At 42.7% G+C, this 20,673-nt stretch overlaps 1 pseudogene; it reads left to right on the top strand.

Annotated features, from left to right (window-relative positions):
• Nucleotides 1–12,879: 12,879 nt before the first annotated feature.
• Nucleotides 12,880–14,074, top strand: LOC150008345 (Y-box-binding protein 1 pseudogene; annotated as a pseudogene).
• Nucleotides 14,075–20,673: the final 6,599 nt, after the last annotated feature.

Here is a 20,673-nt window from a genome sequence, read left to right as displayed (position 1 = left end):
GGAGCAGAGCTGAAAAAATGGACTAGCTATCTCTGAGGGGTATGACAAGGTCAGCCACATACGTACTATCCTCTTTCTCAAGGGAGTTGTAGCTCCTTAATGTCCCAGTCTCTCAGATATAAAGGAGGGTGCAGGGCTTCGTTGCTCTAAGTGAAGATTTTATGAGGTTTCTCAGCAGTCCTCAGGTTCCTGCCTGCTTTCCAGGGGCCAGAATTTACACACTTCCCTTGACCAGGAGCTGCCTCCTTGCAGAGGTGGTCAGGTGTCTCTTTCACATTATGTAACTCGCTTTATAATGATTATGGCCTCCCAACCACAGTGAGTCACTTAGTGCATTCATCATTGGTGTCCCACAGAAACGTGGGCTTCTCAGTTTGTCGTTTTGCTCTATAAGTGGGTTCCATTTGTAAATGTATTCTTTACAGCTAGATAAAGTGAATAAATTGACCAAGACCTCTCATATGAAATACTATTTTAACTTTCAATTAAATTACACTTCTCAAACTTAATATCCAGCCAACAGAACCACTAAGGTACCACATGGAGTTAAAAATTAAGAAATAAAAATCCCATTTCTGAGGGCCTTCCTTCACCAAACTTCAGGGCTCAGGTGTTGAAGTGGCCTTGTACTGGGCTGCGCCTCATGTCAGCCACTCTGAGCAGTGCCAGGCCCGTGCCTCCCTGCACAGAGGGCACACAGTGCACGCCCTGTCACACACACTGCTCAGGGCCATCCTCATGTCCTGGAGGAGCCTGTCTTCATATCATAAAGAAATGGTGGGTGCAAGGACAAGTACCCCAGTTCTGCAGACACAAGAGAAGTGGGCCGGTGAGATATGGCTCGGGGCACATCCGCCGGTGCAGAAACTGCCTCCCCCTGGATGCCAGCTAGGTTCCCAGGGCAAGTGTGTCTTGATTAATGACTGGCTTCAGAGGCCTTTCTGTCACTGCACCCTGTGCCTGCCTCCTGGGGCCTCCAGAGACTGCTCCCGCCTCCGTCTCCTTCCTGGCCGCGGGAATCTCAGAGCTCAGGTCACAGCAAAGGCAGGCTCGGCCTGTGCAGAGCAGCGCGAGGGCTGACCGCTGGGAGAACCATCAGCCGCACTGTGTGATGATCAACTGAGCAGTAAATTAATTAATCATCATTTTATGCCTCATCAAGCACTTTGCTGAAGCTCTCAACAGGGGCCTCTTGGCGAGCCAATGGGAAGCTGACTGTTTTGTTTAGCCGGGTGAGACTTCCATAAACAGGGGAGGTTTTGACAAGCTAATAAATATGTCATCCGTCTCTGCCACTGGCAGCAGCCGGCCCCACCTGCAAAGTGGTGGGGTTCTGCCCAGCCTGGTGGGCAGTGAATGATGGCAGAGACGTGCTCATGGAGGTGGCAGTTGGGAGATGCAGAGTGGCAGAAAGCTCGCAAAAGTTCCTTCAAGCTTTGTGGGAGGAATGCCACCATCTTCACTCATGGGTCCCCTGCAGTCATGCCGCAGAAGCAGAATGTCCTGACACTTGTCCTTCAAGCTACAGCTTACATCCATCGTGCAGACTGCATGGGTCTCTTCCTCCATTAAATTCCTTGACACAGGGACTGAATCATCATAATTTAAATGCCCAAGCAAGACACTCTAGAGAAATCAACCTTGTGATAAGAGGCGCCATTATGGGAGGCTGCATGAACAGGTGTTGCCTTCTCATCAGCTTCAAAATACACCACAGCAGTTCCTTAGGAAAAGTTTCAAGCTAACCTCAGTTTGCCCTATTTAAAAAAAAATGTGCAGGAATCACCATTTTTCTTAGAAAACTAAGTTTCTCAAAGCTAAAGAAAAGTTGATATTTGGGTGATAATTCCAAAGATGTTATCATAGGCTTACCTTATGCTTTTAGAGCAAAATGAAAAATCCATTACAAATACCAAAAAGACACCAATGCAAATGTTTCATAGATCTTGATTTGGTCGATGACTTTTAACCAACCTTCTATGTGAGTTTATAATGCCCCCCAGTGTAATCTGGAGAATACTCATGTCAGACATGGATACAGAGTTTCTAAACTGAATGTGACGCATAGCTGGCAGGTCCTACATGAAGTCCCATAATTCTAGTACTACTTATTTTCAGGAAAATAAGACAAGACCCAGAAACCACAAACCTCTAGTGAAATGAGGTCTTGTGTGTGGCCTCCACACCTGCCACATCAGCTTCTTCCAGGAGTCACTAGAGCATCTCTCAAAGGTGTCAAGGACCCTCCATCCCAATCTGACTAGCATTTCAGACTCCATTTAAGATTCAAACGTGAAAGAACCAAAGGAGCATTGACCTGGCATTCACATAGAAGGTTTTTGAGTTCAGATCCAGGTTTGGTAGAATTACTGGGACCTTCCAAAAATTTTCCCACCTCCTGTAACTGCCTTCCAGGTGTGGAGGGCTCTTTTGACATGTCTGTTTGGATCTAGAACCTGTGCCTCAGCCTTTATCACCACTGGCTATAGTCAGCTGAGGGCCAGCAGTGCAGGTGGCCTTGACTTTTCTTTCTCTTGGATGTCATCCGTTCCGAGGCCCTCACAGTGCCCCATGGAAGGTGATCACCATGTTCAAGGTGACATATGACTGGCCAAAACCCTGTCAAGTTGCAAGAAGATGGCACCACTTTCCTCTAAAAGACAACAGGCCACACAGTTTTAACTGAAGTACATTTCATTCCATTGCATCATGCAGAGAGTGCACACCATTTTTGTGTGTTCAGTTTTATGGTGTAGACAAATAGGTGACAGCTTTTAAAATGGGGGATAAACTTGCTCAATTCTGCACATTATACAACAAGGTGATCATTCTGTGCCGTTATTTCATCACTCATGTCATTACATCCTCCATGTCACTTCTGTGATGAACTCTAAGAGCTGAGGGCAGAGAACATGTCGGCAGGATGCTGCACCCTCAAGGTTGGATGGAGAATGCCTGACAAAGGGTAGACTCCATGGGACTGTATTAAACACTTTTGGAAGAATAAGATGACAAAAGCCAATGACCTCAGAGCAGATTTCTTTTCTTTAAATGTTTCCTTTTTATTTGTAGTTTTCTTAATTCAGGAAAAAGAAACAAAAAGGAGGAAAGGAGGAAAGTAATGAACATTGTCTAGTAATATTTCTGTTCTTGTTTTATTTGGCTTACTGCTTGAAGCAATGAGGAAGTTCATGTGTGAAGGCAGCATTTCTCACATGTGACATTCTAGAACAGCCTCATGAGATATTAGTAGAAGTCCAAGCTAATGGCTTCCCTGATGGAACTCTCATAAGTTTAGGACACTGTGCTTTCCCTGTCTCCATCTTGGAGCTTCACAAGGAAATTAGCACATTAAATTCCAGAGTCTCCTTTGGAGACCAGTTTAATTCAGTTTAACTTCATGTCTCTACTGTGCTAACCCCAGAGGCTCTCACTATAGAATGGCTCAGGAGGCAGGGGCTGTTACAGTGCACAGCACAGGCCCCTCATCCATGCCCCTTTCTTCCCAATGTGCACTTCCTCCTCCTCAGGACTCCAGGCTCTCCTGACTCAGGAGTCTCTCCTTTTCACTATCCTGCATGCAGCCCCAGAGTCCCAACCTTTCCATTAGCACATTAAAGGGCCTTACCATATGAGTGTTCACATAGTTTTAAATTTATTTTTTAATCTGTTTCATGCATTCTCAATGGGAATAACATTGCCCCATAAAGGGGTAAGAAGTGGTTCTTAGGTGGCAAAAAACCCTAACTCTTTCTATATACAAAACACAGACATATCCATAATACATCAAAAGCTATGCCTAACGTGTGTGTGTGTGTGTGTGTGTATATATATATATATATATATATACATATATATATATATATATATATATGATTAGAATTTATGAGTGTTTATTAGGGAGAAGATTCTAAAAAGGCTAATTAAAAGAGCAATAGTAAAAAATACAATAGAGCCCTGGCTGGTGTGACTCAGTGGATTGAGTGCCAGCTTGCAAACCAAAGGGTTGCCAGTTCAGTTCCCAGTCAGGGCATATGCCTGGGTTGTGGGCCAGGTCTCCAGTGGGGGCACAAGAGGCAACCATGCATTGATGTTTCTCTCCCTCTCTTTCTTCCTCCCTTCTCCTCTCTCTAAAAATAAATAAATAAGATTTAAAAAAAATAAGATTGAGAAACACTACTCTACTTGACCTGTGAACAAAGTATACTTGAATCTCCCATTTTAATAGTGTCCTACATGGTTTTTGAGTGTACACACACACACACACATGCACACACACACAACCCTGCTTGTTTGTTTATTTGTTTTCCATTTTTAAATTGTTGTTATATTACAGTTGTCCCATCTTTCCCCCTTGTTTTTATATTTAGCTGCTATATTATTTGTTAAAAAATGAAGAATGTCATAACTTCCTGACAGGTTCACATTGTGTCATCACATAACAGCGGTCTTTCCATTGTGCAGTGCATTGGCCTTCCACTTCCACTGCAACTCGTAGTCACATTTCTACTTCTGCTTTGACTTGGTTTGATTTCAATGGCATATATAAGTCCATATCTTTATTTTTAATTCTCCCTTGTCACCTGACTTTGAGAAGTTTCTTGCAAGGAAGAGAACTGGACTTTACTTTATGACCAACCCACCCTCTCGCTCTGAGTGCTGACGTGGATGTTGAACCCACTCACCATGGGCTTAACAGTTGATGGGCTGGTTTTTTTTTTTTTTTGTCATGTTTCTTACTTGCACCCTGTGTTTCCAATGTTTCTTTTCTCTCTCTTCATTTTGTTGTTTTGGTAGAATTTCCATTATCTCTGTTGCTCTACTGTAGCAGCCAACTTTAAATGTGCAGCCCGATAAGATATGGCCCCCATGAATTAACAGGAGGGTGGTCTCTCTCTCTCTTCCCACCTGAACAGATCATCTATAAAGTCTTTACTTCCCCAAATCTCTTCATCTCTCACACTCCTGGATCTTACCAAATAATTTTTAACATTTCAATTCCATAATTTTATGTCCTATAACTTTTGTACTTTTTTATTCTAAACATCCTTAGCTAGTGTGTATATTACAAATATCTATTGTTACCCTCGTTTGCGCAGATGTAGTGTTATATATTGCAATTTTGGCGGCTTGTTGCCCTCTCCTCATCTCTCTGTCTTTTCTTATGTTAAAATTCCTGGGTCAGTTGGCATTTGGTAAACTACTTCCTGATCAGTCCTTACATAGCGAAGACAATGGCATCCTCTCAATATTTTCACATGTTTGAAATCATTTTCATTTTTTCCTGAAAGGTGAGCAGTATCTTGACTAAAGATACAAAATTCTTATCTTGCCACGCTCTGCTCTGTCCCTCCACCTCCAGCCTCTAGTTCTGCAGATGAGAAGTCTGACGCTGCTCCAATGTTTTTCCTTGTATGTAATCTGACATTTCTGTCTTGAAATTGCTACAGCCTTTGGGGGTACAATTAAACAGTAACAATAAAAATTTAAAATACACCTTTCATATAATCCAACGTTTCCATTTTGGGAAATTTACTCTCTGTAAAGAAGCACAAGTCTGCAATGATGTATATGGAGAATGCTTATTTAGAATTAACTCAAATGTTGACCAATAATGACATATGATGCTATAAAATATAATGCAGCCTTTGTTAAAAACAGTATTTACTTAGATCTCTACTTTCTGGCATGTAAAGGGCCAGAACACATCTTGTGTGTGGAAAAGGAGGAATTTCAGAGTCTTGTTTATATTTTCTTGTTGGGGTATGGTAACCATTCCACTGGTAATGTGTGCCCACATTGTTGTGAGTGACCAGAGGTGTGAAAGGATGCATTCCAAGGGCTACTGGTTGGGGGATGGAAAGGGTGGATCAAATGCTTTCTTTACATGTCAGTAGTAGTTTCAGTTGTTTCAGTGATCAATTCTATTTGTGCAGTCTTGAAAAATAAACTAAAATAAATCTAGACACAAATAAAACCCATCTTACTCAAGTGATTCATCACCTGAAAACCACAGAATGGAACTGGAGCATTTATAGCATGTCAGGTGAGATTCTTTGCATTTGGTTTCTAGCTGCCTCTCCAGCCATATCCTCACCAGCTCAGACCTGTCCCTGCAGCAGCACTGCTGTCCCCTCCCTGCCCAGGGCCTCTCCATGCCTTTGGTCACCCTACGCCATTTACTTGGCCTAACTTGTCCCTCCTCTCACTTAAGCATCACTTAAATCTTACCTTTTCCTTAAACCTATGTTAACATACTGGCCTGATTTCTGCCTCCTTAGAAAACTTACAGAGTTTTTTATCCAGACTTTCTTGTGTCATCTGTCTTATTTAGATAAATATGTCCAGATTATATTTTATATAAATTGTTATATTCAACTACATTATAAGCTCGTGAAGGTAAGACTGTCTTTAAAGTATCACACCCATAACAATGCATCACAGAAAATGGAAATCAGTAGATAGGTTGATTGATAGTTATTTGATGATTTGTTTGAAAGCTAGACCAGATAGCAGGGTCTTATCATGCAAGCGTTTCTTCCTTCAGGGCTCTCTTAGAACAGTATATGTGAGTTATTGGGTGGGTTGATGACAACCAGTTACTTTTTTTTTATATTTCAAATAGGCACATTTATGAACAGTTACCAGCATATTAAATACATAGATAGATAAACAGGTAGATAGATAAACTTAGCTTTTAAAATAAATAGTGCACAGAGAAATAAAACCGTAATTTGGGTTAGCTATTGCCAAATAAGCTATTCCCAAGCCACATTGCTCAGCTAATTGCTTAAGCACAAAATTGATCAATGCCTTTTCCCTTCCTTATTTGTAACTTAGAAAAATTGTGTTAAATCCTTGAATTTAAAATTTAAAAAGTAAATAAATTAGCAATATGTTTAAAAAAACCAGCAAGCAAACAACAAAGAATCAAAAATAATATTTTCTTTAAAATTCTTATAACCTGTAACGGGCACTTGGTTTTCAAGACGAATGGACATCTCCAACTTGTTTCTAATGAATCTGGCTTCAAGGTCCAGTATGTGTCCTTCTATAGTATGACTTTTATTCTAGATTTTATGTGGCTTTGTCTCTACTGTCTATAGAATATGTTCAAGTAATTTATTTTTATGAAGAGTGAACAGGAAGTATATTTATGAGGCTTTTCACTTAGAACATTTTGCAACATGAAAGACAATTTACATGAGAATGAAATTTTGGAACAGCCACCGGATTCTTCACGTGTCAAGTAGCTTCATTGTCTTCTGTCATCTAGGACTGCAGAGAAGCCCCGAGCTAACGTACCTTCTTTTTTTCTCATAAGTGCTTACAGGGACACTAGGCTTCAGAAAATTGCCAGTCTCTCTAGAGGTGGATATTCTTACATGGGACCTCTTCAGTCGTTTACCTGGAATCGTCGTCGGCAGCCGTCCGTCTCGAGAGACGATGGCGTAGCTTCTTGAGAGTCTATCTGCACCGCCGAGAATGGCTGTGCAGTCCGACTCGGGAGTGACAATCCCTGCCACACTTGTTACAGGTGAAGGCAGATGGCCGTTGTTGCTGCTGTTGACGCTGCTTCCGCCTCCATCTTTTCTGGGCCGCCTCCTCGTCGCGCGCAGCCTCTGCGCGTGACGTACCTTGCCTGACCGCGAGCCTCCAGGCTAGGCGGTCGTCTGCTTGAACTTCCCATGTGTTGAGATTGATGGAGCATTGTGTCATGTCCTTTTTGCAGATGTCTTTGAACCGCAGTTTTGGGCGCCCTGTCATCCTCTGGCCTTCTGCTAGCTCGCCGTAGAGGAGGTCTTTGGGGATACGGCCTGCATCCATTCTTTTGACATGGCCAAGCCACCTGAGGCGTCTCTCGCTAAGAACTGCATGCAAACTGCTCATGTTGGCTCGCTTCAGCACCTCGGTGTTGGGAACCTTATCCTGCCAGGCGACATGCAGGACACGTCGCAGGCACTTCATGTGGAAGCTGTTGAGTTTCCTTTCGTGCCTTGCGTAGGTGGTCCACGTCTCGCTGCCATAGAGGAGAGTGCTGAGTACGCAGGCTTGGTAGATGCGCAGTCTGGTTTTCTCAGTGAGGCTGGAATTGTTCCACGCTCGCCGGTTCAGTCTGGCCATAACTGTGGCTGCCCTGGCGATTCTCCGGTTGACCTCCAAGTCGACTGACAGAGAGCTCGAGATGGTGGACCCGAGGTAAGTGAAGTCGTTGACAACCTCCAGGGTGTATCCGTCGATGGTGATGCATGGGGGAGTCCCCGTGCCTTGAGCCATAACATTCGTCTTCGTCAGGCTTACCTGGAATACTGAAAGCCATTTCCATCTATGTGATGTCTTCTTTTCATCCAAAATGTTTTTCGATTGTGACTTTAATTGCTGCTGCTCATCTTCTTCTTTTAATTGCTTTCTCGGGAAAGCTATGACCCTTAGGTTAAGATTTTGTTTTATGCTCTCCATGTATATCATGTTCTTTTAAAAATCATTTTAATTTCATCCATTTCTCTGCCTTCTTATAGACATTGCTGAATTTGCCCTTTGTAACAATGATCTGATGTTTCATGATGTGAATTCTGCTTCTGGTTTTATCAAATGCAAGAGATATATTTCCTCTGAAAGTTGTACTTTTGAATACTTTGAACTCATTTTTTTCTTTTAATGCCAACTAGAAGTATCCTTAATGTCCTCAAGCGTCTTCTTGTTCTTTAATTTCTGCATTTTTAAAGGAATGCTGCTGCTGTTTCCCGGGGATCATGAGTCCTTCTAGGATTCTAAAAGGAGATTCAACATTTTCTTCTGATGCCTGTAGCAGAGTAGTCTATGTTCTTTTTCTCTTGCACTCATTCATTCCCAAACTCAAAGAGGTGATCCAAGCCTGGTTTTCATTGTGTCTTCACTCAGTCCTCATCCTCATCTACCTGTCCATGGCCCTTCTTTGTTGTAGTACCTGGGCATATAGAGAGTCTATGATGGAGACAGAATTTTGGCCAGCTCTGGAAAAAAACTGACTAATGTTTCCCACCTGATATCTACCCAGGGCCTCTTCACTTAAGTTAGATGATGGACAAGAGGTAAATACCTCCTCATTTTCTTTTTGAGTGGCATATTTCCTGCAGACAAAAAAATTTCTTAGTTGTGTTTAGTTGATATTTCTCTAAGAGTTGGTATAAGTTTTCTTCATGTTGTATGTCTTCAATAATACTCTGATGAAAAGTTGGAGAGGGGTGGAACAATCTAATGTAGTCATGGTTTTTTCCTCAGACTTATTTGTAATAATTCTTTGTCAGCCACATTTAATTATTTTCCAAAATAGAGACCACTTTCAGAAGAGCCCGTAGCATGCTGTAGGCCATCTGCTCTTGGCCATCATTTTGATGTACTTAGTTCGGGGCTAGGCTTCTCCCATGAAAGTTCTCCTGCTGATTTGGACCCCTTCCTCCCTGAGGTCTGTACACTCCCCCTCACCAGCCTCCTACTTGCTTTCTTGTCATCTAACAGGATGAACAAAAGGAACCACACCATAAGTTTATTTTTCTTTCTGTTCTATTCTCCCACACACACATTAAAGTTCTCCTCCTAGGACTACTCCATCTAATTCTATACCACTAAGAGTGAGAGTCATAGTATGGTGCCCTCAGTGGACCAGAAGAGCCCCTCAGCTTATTTTCCTTCTACATCTGACCAAATAAACAGCCTGTTATGATGACCGCAAAAGAACTCAGCATCCACTCAGAGGCTATAGACTTTCCTCCAAGACATAGATAATAATGGCTCCTAACAAAAAAAGTTTGTCCCTGTTCCGCAATGCTGACCAGCCTCAAGAATTGTACCTGAGGTTGTTGTAAACTAGTGGATGTTAGTCAAAATAAAGGGATGAATTCACCATGAAATCAGTGTTCTAATTTCAACTCTCTTAATTCTCTTTGGTTTAATGATTAGTCTATGATTGGGTCTCTTCTAAATGTCTAAAATGTTTTCTTCTTTTTATAAGGATTAGTCCTACCAAGGTGAGCCTGGTCACTGAATCCTGTCCTCACCATAGCCCAGATCCACAGTCTGAGTGCCCACAGATGTGCTTTTCATTCCAAAGAGGCCCAAGAAGACAGATGCCAAGAAATGACTAAAGTTAACCTATGAACCTAATGTAGTAAAAGCCTTTTAGGAATATTTTGAAGAGAAATGCAGAGTGATTTTATCACAGGTTTATGAAACTTGCTAATTAAGCAATTATATCACAGAATGTGCACAAACACACTTTTGGGTGAAAAGAACAAACTTTCTTTTTTTATTCATTTTCACTACATGTGCTATTAGATGGTGGTGGGACACATGCTTTGCTCTCACTAGTCATGCAGGGCCCTGGCTGTTGAAGGCTGCATATCTTCATGAGCTCCCTCTAAGACCCTAAGGGAGGATATGAAGTATCATACACGGGCTCTCAGAGCGTCCCCGTGGCAGTGAGTCGCACCACCTCCACTCAGATTTACTGACCAATGCATGTCTTCAGTATATATCCGACTTTAGGGGGCCAGAGAAGTGACATGCCACAAGTGTCCCCCAACTAGAATGTTTATAGGCAAATGAATCAATGGCTACAACAGCAAGCAAATCATTTGGCTCGGTAGAATTAACTGTCAGAAGAAAAAAAATATATATATATATGGGATACAGAGAGATCACAAGTGGAAAAGAATAAGCAAAGAATTCTGGCACCTTCAGAAAAAGACAACAAAATAAAAGAATCTAATTTTCAAAACAGGATATCTAGCTTACTCAGTTTTTAAAAAAAATAAATTTACCATAACTTTTTGTTTCAGTGTTACTTTTTAATTGATAGTAATATATGGTTTTAGGCATCTAACCATGTGCTTTTAATTTATTAAATATAAAGTTAGGTGAGAAGCATTCTCACAAACCATGCTTTTCCAAATGCTGCACTCAGAAACCAGGCCCTTGGATGCCCCAATCCCTGTTCCTGCTCTTCACCTGACTGTGCTTTTCTAAATACAGCCCAAGAAACTCTAATATGTTTTAATCACAGGATTTAAGAGACATGCAGTTGGAAATCTATTATCCTCCTAGTTAGCTGAAGTGTCAAATTAATAGGACATGATAAGTAATTCGTGTTCTACAATGATTTTATTTTAAAAAGCTATTGTGTTCATGTGATATAATTAAATCCATATTTGATTCAAATCTGTATAAAAGCAAACCAATACATTATGGGCAAAAATATGTTGTAGACCATTTTTCCAACACATGAATCAAGAGTCTGTCTGAATCGAGAATGTTGACAAGAAGCTGACAAACATGTCTAGGACTTGCTTTAAAGATTGGCAAACAGGTAAGATGAAGCAAGGATGTTCAGGCCAAGGCAACTGGCAAGTGCTTAGATTTATTAGGACATGAATTCTATCATCCTTAGCAATTACATCACCTAGAACCTGGAAACTTAGAGGAATTAATTGGTCTCTACTATTTCAGAGATGACTGCTTACGTTTACCAAAGTCCCCAGTACTTCTCTGTTGCACTAAATAATTTTTAAAAGAATAAAACTACCTTTTGTGATTCTGTCAAAAATTGGGATTGGGCATCTCCTCTTTTTTTATACTTTAAGCCTCATGGTTGAAGAATCTTTCTTCAAAGGGGATCACTCTTCTCTTAAGTATAATCCTTCCCCATACCACACCCCCAGAAGCTGATGGAAACAGACAGCAGCAACAGAACTTAGCTTCAGTTTTTGGGGCAGAGTGAGAAAAAACTGCCTTTGCACAGGTTTTAAAAGAGGAATTAAATGGATAATATATCGGAGGACTCATCCTAGGAAGCTTCAAGTCTGGGGAAGAAATTGGGAGGCAGAACCTTGAATACACACAACCCGAGAGAAGATGGTGTTGAGAATTGCCTAGAAATCTCAAAATGGGACCTGGGACCTTCTTATGGCAACTTAGCTGAAGTTTTGATATTAATGAGGGCAGAAGAGTTCAAAGAAGATCCAGTAAAGAATTCTGGGCCAGCTAAGAAGCCATAATGGTATTGTTTCTGACACTCAGCTCAGTGGCAACCCTCTGAGCATCTACAAAAATAGAACATGCAATGCCTCTTTCCAAGACTTCAGAGGCCTTGGCTGAGACTCCAATGTGAACAAATGTCACACAGGCATGGAGCAACAAGGGGCTCACTTTGATTTGGGCCTGGAATAGTCTCACATTGAAGCCGAACTGGGAGAGGGTGAATCTATGCAAACAAGACGTGTTGGAAGGTGTTAGCAAGGTCTGTGCCAGTGTCACCCTCATTTCTCCAGCTCCCTGGGATCATCATCACCCCCATCTGTTGGGAATTTTCCCAGCCCCTGAGCCTCTGACTCATTTCCTCTTTGAAGCTCCTCTTTCCATTCATGCCAATTTAAGATTCACTGTGTACTTCATGTCTTGTCCCCACCAAGTAATAGGGAAGAACATTAGCTTGTGTGCTTCAGTTCTGCCCTTTGGCCCCTTTGAAAATAATTGCCCTTCACACTCACTTATCAAGCAATTTGGCTTGTTTTCCAAGGAACAAAGTGACTTGTTTTCACTCTTTGAGAAGGCCACAGGAAAAAAAACTAACAAAAATGGTGAAAGAATAATAGTGGCTTTTACAATATTATGCTTTCTTAATGTTAATTTTCAGATTCCACTGCTACGTCGACAGGCCTCTCATCGTCATGTGAAGGTGAATGGGCAATACGGCTCCTGTTTTAGAGATGTTGAAACTGGGACGTTAAAAGTGATGGAGAGTTTGATCGGTAGCGGGAGCGGAGAGCGGACCCCAGAGAGCCCTGAGCAGCCCCACCACCGCTGCCGGCCTAGTTACCATCACACCCTGGGAGCAGACGCAGCTGCAGCAGCCGGCCCCAGTCACCATCACCGCAACCATGAGCAGCGAGGCCGAGACCCAGCAGCCGCCTGCCGCCCCACCCCCCCGGCCGCCCCCACCCTCAGCGCTGCCTACCCCAAGCCGGGCACCACTGGCAGCGGCACCGGGACCGGTGGCCCGGGAGGCCTCACATCAGTGGCGCCTGCCAGCGGGGACAAGAAGGTCATCGCAACTAAGGTTTTGGGAACAGTAAAATGGTTCAATGTAAGAAACGGATATGGTTTCATCAACAGGAATGACACCAGACTGCCATAAAGAAGAGTAACCCCAGGAAGTACCTTCGCAGTGTAGGAGATGGAGAGACTGTGGAGTTTGATGTTGTTGAAGGAGAAAAGGGTGCGGAGGCAGCAAATGTTACAGGCCCTGGTGGAGTTCCAGTGCAAGGCAGTAAATAGGCAGCAGACTGTAACCATTATAGACACTATCCACGTCGCAGGGGTCCTCCACGCAATTACCAGCAGAATTACCAGAATAGTGAGAGTGGGGAAAAGAATGAGGGATCGGAGAGCGCTCCCGAAGGCCAGGCCCAAGAGCGCCGGCCCTATCGCAGGTGACAGTTCCCACCTTACTACATGCAGAGACCCTATGGGTGTCGACCACAATATTCCAACCCTCCTGTGCAGGGAGAAGTGATGGAGGGTGCTGACAACCAGAGTGCGGGAGAACAAGGTAGACCAGTGAGACAGAATATGTATTGGGGCTTCAGACCATGATTTCACAGGGGCCCTTCTCGCCAAAGACAGCATAGAGAGGACGACAATGAAGAAGATTAAGAAAATCAAGGAGATGAGACCCAAGGTCAGCAGCCACCTCAACATCGGTACCGCTGAAACTTCAATTACCGACGCAGACACCCAGAGAACCCTAAACCACAAGATGGCAAAGAGACAAAAGCAGCCGATCCACCAGCTGAGAATTTGTCTGCTCCCGAGGCTGAGCAGGGCGGGGCTGAGTAAATGCCGGTTTACCATCTCTACCATCATCCGGTTTAGTCATCTAACAAGAAGAAATGAATCTGAAATTCCAGCAATAAGAAATGAACAAAAGATTGGAGCTGAAGACCTTAAGTGCTTGCTTTTTGCCCGTTGACCAGATGACTAGAACTATCTGCATTATCTATGCAGCATGGGGTTTTTATTATTTTTATCTAAAGACATCTCTTTTTGGTAATGATGAATGTGTTTTTTTTAAAAAATAAGCCTGGTTTTTCTCAATACACCTTTAAAGGTTTTTAAGTTGTTTCATATCTGGTCAAGTTGAGATTTTTAAGAACCTCATTTTTAATTTGTAATAAAAATTTACAACTTGATTTTTTCAAAAAAGTCAACAAACTGCAAGCACCTGTAAATAAAGGTCTTAAATAATTGTCAAAAAAAAAAAAAAAAGTAATGGAGATGCTTATTTTTCCACCATCTGGGGCACACTCAAAGTCAAAGTCAGTTCAACAAGAGATAAACTTCCTCTTTGGCATTGTTATAGCTCAGTGATCTATTTTTTAATTTTTTGTTTTATTTTTATCCTGGCCTGTTGAGACTGTGTAGACATGAAATGAGGAAAGTGTTTAGGAACTAAATTTGGTTTGTTGTTATTGCCATTGTTGTTCATTCAATTTGCCCAAAAAGAGTGGGAAAGTCACAGAGCTCTTGGGAAGGGGGGCACAGTGTTTTTCACCCCAGTTCTGTGTGCCGGGCAGGCACACAGAGGCAGAGGACCTTTGGGTCATGGCAGCCAAGACCAGGGCGTCCACCTAGGTGGCTCCTAGAGCTACGTTGAGGTCCTCAGCCCTGGTGTGGGAACCCTCAGGCTGGCTCATCAGTTCCCCACTCTGACACCCTTTGAGTGTAGACAATGGTCTGCTTCACTTCAACCCATCCCTCAGGTAGGTCAGAGGGACTAGAGGTAGGACCTGGCTGGGGACATATGATTAATGGGCAGACATTTCAAGAAGAAGCAGTTCGCCAGCCAAGAGGAGTGCAGAGATCTCATGCCCACTGAGGAGCTGGGACACACAGTCGATTCCGCTGTCCCCAAAAGCTGCGATTGTGGGCAAGCTGGGAGTATGTGACATCATGGGAGCGCTAGTGCATGGCAGCTCAGTACACAGCTCTGATGAAGTGCCCTGACAGAAGTGGCTCTGCTACAAGTCTGTGAGGATGGTTTTCCCCATTAGGGTCAAAGCCTAAATCACTGCATCATCCACTCTTCAAGTGGACAGACCCACTGCACAAGTCTAAATCAATGATGGGAGTGCTTAGGTACAGCTTGGTGAAGAAGAGACAGAAATAAGGCCTGACCCCATGAAGCAGGAGGGCGAAATCCAATGACATTCCCTGTAATCCACCCAATTAATGGTGCAATATCTTCTTCCTGAAAGGCTGGCAGAGAAGGGTGGTGTCTGGGAGGGAGGAGAGAAAAGAGGGAGAAGGATTTTCCTGTAATCACCACCCACGAGTATGATGTTCACTGAAAAGCAATGATCTTTAAGCAAGTCCTCTAATGCAAATAACATTATCTAATTGTTATCTTCTACGTTTCACTGAAGAGTGTTCCAAAGGGTCTGAAAAATTGCAGTCTGCGTGACACTCTTGTCTTTAAGTAAAAGTTGAATCTGAATTTGCTTTGCTGAGGCTCACTTATTACAGAGCCTTGGGAGACATTTCATAAAATTCCCAGTGCAAATTAGAAACGAATACTTGTGAGAATTTAGTAACACTGACCCACTGTACTAGATGCTTCTCTAAAGAATTTCTCGTTTAATGCCTCCACAGCCTAGAGGGGGTATTAAGTTTTCTTCTGTTGGGGGTGAGTAAAGCAAGGAGATAGGGGCGCCTCCTGCAGGGACGTCCACAGAGTTGGCTCCTTCCTCAAGTCCTGGGTCACCATAGCTCACAGTCTCCCCCACAGTCCCCTCCTGGACTCCTTCTTGGACTCTAGACCCAAGTGACTTCAATCTTAAAATTAGCTGATACCCCAAAAGTGATGAGGAACCCTCATCCAGGGTCTTGATGAAGACACCCCCACACCTTGAGATCTCCACAAGTAGGACTTTTCACGTGGGGGACAAATGGCAGAAAACAAAATGAATTTGTTTATTGAGCTAAAATTTCACTTCCTCCTGTTTCATTAATGTGTACTTGTTATAATTATGAAAAATTCTTTTAAAGAGCCTATAAAAAGATGCTGCTTCATCTGAGTGGGAATAAGGTCCTAGTTTGAAACCCTTGGCCATCAGCTGTTTTACTGTGCAGCCCCACCCACTGCCCAGAGATAGGAAGGGCGCCATTCAGCCCATTCTGAAAGTCACGTGCCTACAATTTGTGTGCTATGCTCATTGTGCTCCCTTCACCAGATTAACTTCATACTTACACGTTTAGCGAGTCTTGACTTAGGTGTAGCCTCTTAGAGTCCTAGCTATATCTAAATGATGGGGGGAAAAACAGCAGCCCATTAAACACAATCTGATGGCTATCTGGAGTTTGGGCGATGTAGCTGACAGCTAAGAATGAAAGAAGATACATGACTCTCTACGATCTGTGCACACAAAGCATGCTTGTTACGGCTCCTTACAAACAGGGACAGTAGATTACATCTTTGCAATAAACCCTCGTTTCATCACCCGACTACTGCGCAGTGTGAAGTGTCCAGACTCTAATAACTGGGCTAATGAAGAGGCAGCGGGGGCGGAGGGGGCAGGAAGGGAATATTAGAAACGCGTAGGTCACAACCGAGGTTGCGAGCCCAGCTGAGACAGCTGGTTTAATCTCATCTGTTATCCCAATGTGTTTTTTAGGAACACTAAATTGGACCCAGATTTTAAAGGATGGGGGAAAACAAAAAACGAAAGAAAACCAAACGCATCCACCAATTAACTGAGTGATTTAAATCTGGGCGTGCCTTACTGGCTTCTTTTCCTCTCTCTTTACGGAAATATTAAAACTGTTGGGAACTTAGTTCTCATCTTTATCCACCCCCAACATTTATGGGGCAGGAGAAGGGGGGGCTGCCCCGAAGATAAGTTCCCAGAGCCCAAAGCCAGATGGGCTTCTTACCAATAATCTAAGTGGCCCCACCCAAGGTCTGCCTTGTCAGAATTAATTGTTCTCTAGAATGTTATTAGTGGAAACACTACATTTGCTTTTAGGGTAAAGTTCCTTCTTAATGAACTGCAATTCTTGCCCTAACCCTGCTCTAAGGCATTTCTCATCAATGTGATAACATCAATCCAGGTGCTGCCGAGTCTTTTAAAAATCGTAAATCTTAACCTGTCACTGAAGGGAAGGAGAGAAAAAAGGTTAAACAAGTTTGTGAAGAACGCTTTCCCAGGTGTTATTTTGCAAGTAGAGAGCTAATTGATAGTTGTGCCATAATAGTTACAAGTGATAAGGATCATGTAAACACTCCCTACTGGAGGGGACATTTGGGGTGTCCCAGGGGCAGCAGCAGCAGACTGTCGCCCCAGCCCCACTGCACACACAGAGCCCCTGAATCTCCCGGTGGCTTTGAAAGCCACACTGGATCCTTGTGGGAGTCAAATGTAAAGAACCATCCCCAGGAAAAACAGGAACCTAATTAACCCAAATTAAGGACAGCATTCATCTCCTGCATGCCGTGTACCAAGATCAAATCCAGTACGTCCAGCACGCTTAACAACAGCCAACTTATGAAGGAACAGCCTGGGGAATGCGAATTACTCTGAGAGTTTTTCAGCTTTGCTCATCCCGAGTCAGCTTCTCAAAGGGCATAAGATCCGTCCCTTTTCGATTTTAAGGTTAATAATTCTTTTTGCAAGATGTTAAAGGAAAGCTTTCCCGGGGTCGCATCCTGGAATCTGAGAAAAGAATTTAACTGGTGGCCTCTCATCTTGCAGGTTCCCACACAGCCCTGGGCTCTGTGCTGGGCTGGGGATGTAATTGGATTCCAGGGAGAGATGGGCGGTACTGCTGGGTGAGAACCTTCACACAAAAGCACACAGTCCATTTACATTTTCATTGGTTTCATGAAAAGAAAATAAGGAGGCAATGGAGTTTTTCTAATTATTGCCATCATTGGAAAATTCACACTTGCCCAAGTAAAAACTATTGTGCTTAAGTCCATGGTATCATCTCTAACTTAGAAGAAGCCTAAAGAACTGGAGAAGTTAAAAAAATAATAATAAAGATGATAGCATTTTCATTTTCTGCTTTGTATTCCATAACCAACCTGGTTTTAACTGCATTTGCTTGGGGATTTTTTTCTTATGAAAATAGTATTATGTGTGACATACGGGCTTCCATAAAAATGATTAAAACCAGTGTCTTTGAAGATATGTATTCAGAATCTATAAATAATACCAATATAACTAAATCCCAGAGCAACAATGGATGGAAATAAGTCAGGTCAGATTTCATTCACTTTAAATGGCTTTTCTATTTTAAAATTTGTAAATTAAGGAGCAAATATTTGGCTATTTGAGGAGGATGGAAATGCTTATGTCCTTGCTTTAACTACAACGGACACCTTTATCAGGAAACATGTCCACAGCCCACCCCCACGCAGGACCCAGGGCATCTCTCGGTGGAGAAAGAGAAAGCATTGGGCCATATAAACACCTCTGGTTTTCTCCCTCTCCTTCCTTTGCCTCTGGAATTCAGTATCAGTTTATCAAATGGATTTCTCCATTTCAGCTCATGTCACGCGTGCTGCTGTAAACAATGGTTACACGTTTTGATTGTTTTAAAGTAGTTAAATCTTGTGTTGTTGTTAATCTCATTTTCTTAACAGCAGAGTTCCGGTTACATACACTGGCCATTTTCAACAACTCAACATTGTCTTGGTGTGTGTTTGGAATGCTTCATTGGCAGAGGCAGGTTTTTGGGGAAAAGAAGTAAATGAAAATTGCATGACCAGTCTCATGAAATGTTCAGGTCAAGTCTGGGCAATTATCAGACCAGGCCACCCAAGCCATTAGGAGTTCACAATCTGAAATAAAACATATGCAACCTTTAAAATTCCCTCCTGGAGTCTTGACTTGGGCTGATAGAATATACACACGATGTATTATAGAATTATACACCTGAAACCTATATAATTTTGTTAACCAATGTCACTCCAATAAGTTCAATGAAAATTTTTTTAAAAAGCAAAATAAAAACCCACTGGTCAGGGGATGTGGGAGAAAATGGACCTCTTTTAATAAAGAAGTCTGTAGATGGCGTAATAAGAGATGATAGACCTCCTGGGCAGAAGGGGAACGTGTCCCAGCCTAGAAGGGATGAGCTTCACTTGAAGGGATGGTTGGTTTCTGATCAGCTTTTTCCCATGACTTGGGCACAGCATGGTTTTGAGAATTCTTATACTTCTGCTCCAGTCTGCTTTGTAAAAGCATTTGTGCTTGGGAAGCAGTGACAGCAATGAACCCATTTTATAAACACAATTCAAAGAATAGTACCCAGGGCCACACCAGCCAGGAGCTTTGCTTTCCTGGGTCAGGACATCAGCACTCCCAAGACTAAGAAGATGTTCTCCCCTGTAGCACCTCGGCATGGACTCCCTGGCTAACCCACCCACAGACAACAGCCAGGAGGGGACGCTTGTGAGTACTGGGCTCCTGGTCACCTGCACCCTAGCCTCTGCTGCACCCCATGCTGTGTTTCTCCAGATGCCAGGCAGCTGTGGGCGCCTTCGACCTGGGGGCCATGTCCCTTCCCTGCTGTTGACATTACATAGACTCATTTTATTTTAATTAACACAGTTCATTTAGAACAAGACTTTGTTCCTGCTGCAATCAGAATCATTTGGAGTTTCTAAATTCAAGTATACTTAAAACAAAGTTATTAAATTATAAAATTAAAATTAACCATAATTTACAAGGATTCATATATCTAAACCATTTATAAAATATTCCTCATTTAACAAAGACAGTTTCTCAAGGAGGAAAATGCAACTTTATGACAAGTTCTCATAAAGGGCAATTGGTCCTGCAGTCCAGTGTAAGAGGGTGCCATTAGCTCTGTGTCATTAAACAACAGGACTCTTCTATTTGGGGGTCTCTCCTTCTGTCAGTGTAGAGAGGATGGCCAGCTGCCACTAGAACCAAACTTCATGTTCCCCTCACACAGGACACAGGCTCAGCTGCAGACTTGCTTCGTTCTCCTGTTTCTCCCTCGAAGAATTTTCTTTCAGTGCCCCATCGGTGCCTCCTAATATGGCCTTGGCAAACGTTCCCCCCTTGTCCCCACATAATTCTTGACCATGAGCCCGAATTTTGGGCAAGGTTTGCATTCTTAGAAGAATGCTTAGCCGCTCCCTCTGACACCTCACACACATCTTAAACCAGGGAGGCCAGAAGTGTCAATATTTTTTCTAAGAATAAATAACTCTCTCTCCTCCATTCTCATCTTCCTTCTTGTCTTCAGATGAGAATGGGTCTGATCACACTGCACAAAGTGGCCTCTGATCTCTGCGTAGAACTAAACCTCTTGCTACACAGCACCCACCAAACACAACAGCAACGCACAATGAATTCCTGAAAGAGACCACCTAACCAGACATTGTTAGACTGAGCTTGTCTAACAGGCATATTTCAAAGTATCAAACCAAGTATTTAAAGAGAAGGAATAGCAGAATCTTTGATAAGTTTTAATGGAGCCAAAATATTTACATTAAAAACAGATTATTTGGCCATGCTAACAGTCAGACCCTCTGAGCATTTTTTAATGATTTAGGCATGCATAAACTTCTCCTAATTGGCTGGTGACCAGAAGTGGTTGATAAGTGTA

Source organism: Furipterus horrens, unplaced genomic scaffold, assembly GCF_987537825.1.
Source record: "Furipterus horrens unplaced genomic scaffold, mFurHor1.1.pri manual_scaffold_5, whole genome shotgun sequence".
Taxonomy (NCBI): domain Eukaryota; kingdom Metazoa; phylum Chordata; class Mammalia; order Chiroptera; family Furipteridae; genus Furipterus; species Furipterus horrens.
This window is presented reverse-complemented; position numbering and strand designations above follow the sequence as displayed.